The 4,919-nt window shown below is 40.2% G+C and overlaps 1 pseudogene; it reads left to right on the forward strand.

Moving 5' to 3' along the window:
• The first annotated feature begins 3,358 nt into the window (after positions 1–3,358).
• On the forward strand, positions 3,359–4,391 carry LOC129653359 (cyclin-G2-like; annotated as a pseudogene).
• The last annotated feature ends 528 nt before the right edge of the window (positions 4,392–4,919 follow it).

Consider the following 4,919-nt stretch of genomic DNA (forward strand, 5'->3'; position numbering starts at 1 on the left):
AAATATTTAGCTAAAAAATATTTAGCTAAAAAATTTGCTAAAAAATACGTTAAATTTTGCTAAAAATTACAGTGAAATACTCATGTCAACATTTTAGTTGACGTCACCAAAAAGAATAAAAATGCAATCTACAGCTTTAAAAACCATCACAGAAAAAATAAAACATAAAAATGGACATATACACGTTGCTGTATTTCAGATGGATAACCAACAAGGGCCTACTGAACAGCACATGGAACTCTGCTCAGTGTTGTGTGGCAGCCTGGAGGGGAGGGGAGATTGGGGGAGAATGGATACGTGTATATGTATGGCTGAGTCACTTTGCTATTCAGCTGAAACTATCACAAAATTGTTTGTTAATCAGGTATACCCCAATAAAAAATAAAACAGGTAAACAATAGTTATCAAATGGAAGATAAGTAGGGAAGGAATCTAATAAAAACTTTGGATAAACAGAAACCACAAAATAGGATTGTAAAAAAATCATAATATAGTAGTAACCATAATAAATACAACTGGGCTAATTTTACCAGGCAGATTTTTATCACATGGAATAACGAGAATAAAAATTTTAGGCACATTCTGCTTATAAGGGACACCCAAATTAAATAACTAATCACCTAAGTCAAAACTACACAGAAATGGGTGAGGAAATATATACCATTCAAAAATATATATACCATTCAAAAAAGTTAATCTGGCCGAATTAATATTGGGCAAAATAAAGTAAGGCAAAAAGCATTTATGAGAATAAAGCAAGGGTACTACATAAGAATGATAAGGTAAAAGAGAAGATTAAAAAATATGAGGTACTGATGGAGTAGTAGGTAGCTTGGGACAAGATGGGGTCAATGGTATACATGATAAATTTTAAGATTTTTGGAAAAAGAGTGCAGGTGGTTGAGAATGGGCATAACCTAATTGTTGGCAGGTCTCTCTTGTGGTTAGAAAAATTAGGGGTAAACGTGGAGGGGGGCGTGCATTTTCACTTGTGTCCATTGGTTTTCAGAAAAGCTCCCTAGACTTCCCTGGTGGTGCAGAGAATAGGAATTTGCCAGTCAATGCAGGAGACACGGGTTTGGTTCAGGAGGATCCCACATGCCACAGGGCAACTAAGCCCAGGTGCCCCAACTACTGAACCTGTGCTCTAGAGCCTGCATGCCACAACTCCCAAGCCTGCAGTGCTGCAGATTCTGAAGCCCCAGCGTCTAGAGCCCATGCTGCTCAACAAGAGAAGCCCCCGCAATGAGAAGCCGTGCACACGGTGAAGAGCAGCGCCTGCTCTCCCACAACCAGAGAAAGCCCCTGCACAGCAACGAAGACCCAGCGCAGTCGAAACTTAACAACTAAATTAAATAAGTAAAATCATATAAATATAAATATATGTAAATATATATTAAAAAAAATATATAAGCTCACTTTGAAACATTCCCAAATTATTCTGGCAGGCTTGAAAGTGGTATTTCATATGCTCCCAGGACCATTCTGCCAGCTGCATTAACTGAACTTGTGGTTAACTGTTCAAGGCTAAGTTCCTAACCTTAGTACTGGAGCAACTACCTCCTCTCAGGATCATGTGATTCACATCTTTCTTGATGGGTTTGCTGAGGAATGGTATTTACACAATCAGCAAGAGAAGGCTTGTTACTCAATGAAAGTTTACTGCATGTATTTTGACAAAACTACAAAACATCAACCGAGATTGTTCTTGTCAGTGAAGGCTCATGTATTACAGATCTTTTCTTGCATTAAAGAGACTTTTCTATTTTATATTCCACACTCTTTCTCTTGCCATAGAATACACGGTTGTCAATGGTCTATATCCCTTCTATAGAAGGCAGAAATGAAAGGGAGTTAAGGGGCTGGTGAGCACATATTAAGGCAGGAAATGAATGTTAGGTCAGATTTAAATCTGGGGGGAAATTGAAAGCCTATTCCGTGAAACGACTGCTAGGCATTGTACTCATTGAACAGTTCAAGCCTTAGCTAGGACCTCTCCTCTGAAGGCTAGCAGGCATAACTTGGAGCTGAAGTCAGCTATTGGGCTGATTTCAGGCAGTCAGGATAAATCCAGATTGGCTTTTCTCATTTGCTACACTGTTTCAGTCCACATGACAGATGGTGGTGTCCTGGTTTAAAATGACATCATTGGATTAGGATGACAGCTTCTGGAGTGTTCAAATTTTGATCATACTTTGAAGGTAGAGTCATAAATGATATTCTAATGCTGCAAATGATATATAACAATATGTATGACCTCCAACCCATCCATATGCATGCTGTGATACTGTCCAATGTTTCAGAAATATCGACTGCTAACTACTGGGCCCTTCCAGTTAAGTTTAGCGGATTGACCACTCTTGTCCATTAGCTCTCCCTCCAAAAACTTCACTAAAATACCAGTGAAGAATCAAAAAAGGATTAACCACAAGGATAAAGACAACACAAAGAGAAAACTATGGATGAACGATTTCGAAAAATGTTTAGACAACAAAATGATGGGGGAGATCTAATGGACTTGGGTAGAAGAAATAGAAATCCAAATGCCTACAGGAGGTGAAGTACCTACAAGAATTGATCTAATTTGCCTAACAAGACCTGATTGGTTTAGTACCTGTACGTCAATTGGTTGAACTTGCCTGCTCCCCTGCACTTCCCTGAGAAGTCAGGGAACTACCTTACCATATCCATCCTTCAGGGCAACAGGTGCAGCCTGGAGAAACTACGCCACAGAGCTCTGGATTCAGCGACAACATATACAGGATAAAGTATCTGTTGGTGCTAAGAGCAGTGGTGTTATATAAACATCTACATATTAAAATGCTGGACTAGGAGGCTGCTTCTGCTTTGTTAGACAGCCAGGTTTATACCTTCCACACCTAGGCACGTCCTCCAATCAGCTTCTCATTTTCACACATGAACGAATGCTGATAATAACTGGACATTTGAGAAAAGACGACTCAAGAAGCAGAGCCAAAAATAAATAGAAAAAAAGAAATGTGGACAAAAGCAATCAATGGAACAGAGAACCAAAAGAAAGTCATAGTTTATATCATCAAGGGTAGAAAAAAAAACGGGACAAAAATGGGATCTTATGAAAAAAGAAAAATCAAAGAGCAATTTTTCACCTTGGAAATTAAAAATATGATGAACACGGAGAGGTTTGCTCCAGCTTCTGCTGAAGAGTTGCTGGGAGAGCAGAGTCTGCAGGAGGAGCTGCTGCCAGAGGGAGGGTGGGCGTGGGCAGTGGCACCGAGCTCGACTGTTAGGCTGAGGCAGGGACACAGAGGTGGGGGGGAGTGGGTGCTTGCCGGGGGACTGCTGCCCTGGCGGGTCGCTGACCCAGGGAAGGGTCCGTATGCTCCTCGGTGCCCACCCCTCTCCAGACCACAGGCTCCCTCTCCCACCTGATGAAGGGTGTGGCAGCACAGGTCTTGGGAGTCTGGAAGAAGGTCAGCTCTCTGAGCTGCTGAAACTCTCCCTGGAGCAGGAACAGGAATTCCAAGCACAAAAAAATGACTGAGCCTAATGAAGGCTACTTCTGAGAACAATAACAAGATGTGTTGAAGACAGAGACATGTTGAGATTTAAGGGCTTTAAGCACCTTTTAAAATTTTCAATCTTGCACATAAACTTTTAACCTGGCTGTCAATATTTTGGACAGATTCTTGGCTTTTATGACGGTAGACCCTAAAATTTGTCTTTCACTGGAGTCTATTGTTTTTGCTGGCTGCCAGAATAGTTAAAAAAGAATGCAATGTTTCATCTACTCAAAAAGTAATATGGATTAGTCAATGTAAATGCATTGCTTCTGACAGAAAACAAAGGAGAAAATGATTTTGGAAAAAAAAAATCAGGACTATGAAATGGAACATACTGCTTATTAAACTTTTTTTTTGCTTACCCAAGACTATTATACTTCATATTTCAGAGAGGAAAGAAATATTGAGCCTTGATAAATTGGAAGCTTCGCTTAAAGCTTGCAGTTTTCTGGTAGTCTTTTCAAAAGCAAAGCCATCTGTATTAGTTCTGTGACTTTTCAATCCGTAAGTAGAAACATCTTTCATTACTGCAACTTCTCTGGCTTGTTATAAAGTATTCAAAAATTAATGATACTGAGTCCTTTTACTGGAGGGAAATAGCTTCTAAAGACTAGCTGAATATTTTCTCTTGAATGTTACAAGGAACTGGTTTGGATTACTTCCAGGTACAGAGCCCAGACCATCCAAGACAGCAAATACAACGTTCCCGAGTTGTCAACAATACCTGAGGATTGTTGTCTTGATGAAAGTGAAAGCGAAGCCTTGGAAGACATGCGTTTCAGAGAATCAGGTCTCAGCAGTTCTCTCCCCAGCTCAGTGATCAAAGACATGCTGTCTTTTTCAACTTGAAAGTGGCGCCGTCTCTGTGCTGTCCGTCTTAGAAATCTAATTGCACTGGGTCAGACTTTAAAGTATACATATAGCTTATGAATAATAAATACGAAAGTAGGTAGTTTTTGGTCCAGTCCCTATCTAGACAGGAATACAAAGATGGAAACACCTGTTGTCAATAATTATTTGAATCAGATCTGGTTTATTTTCATATTTTGAGCTATCAAATGGGTTGTTGGTGGTGGTTTACTTGTTAAGTTGTGTTCAACTCTTTGGGACTCCATAGACTTTAGCCTGCCAGGCTACTCTGTCCCTGGGGATTCTCCGGGCAAGAATACTGGAGTGGGTTGCCAATTTCTTCTCCAGGGGATCTTCCTGACCCAGGGATCAAACCCACATCTCTTACATCTCCTGCACTGGCAGGCAGGTTCTTTACCACTAGCGCTACCTGGGAAGCCCCCCATTAAATGGTTTAGGACCCTACTCCTCAAATGATTGAAATAATTTAAATGTTGACACTTCCACTTTTTTCTTTGATTTAAATAA

The sequence above is a fragment of the Bubalus kerabau genome, chromosome 1 (assembly GCF_029407905.1).
Source record: "Bubalus kerabau isolate K-KA32 ecotype Philippines breed swamp buffalo chromosome 1, PCC_UOA_SB_1v2, whole genome shotgun sequence".
Lineage (NCBI taxonomy): Eukaryota > Metazoa > Chordata > Mammalia > Artiodactyla > Bovidae > Bubalus > Bubalus kerabau.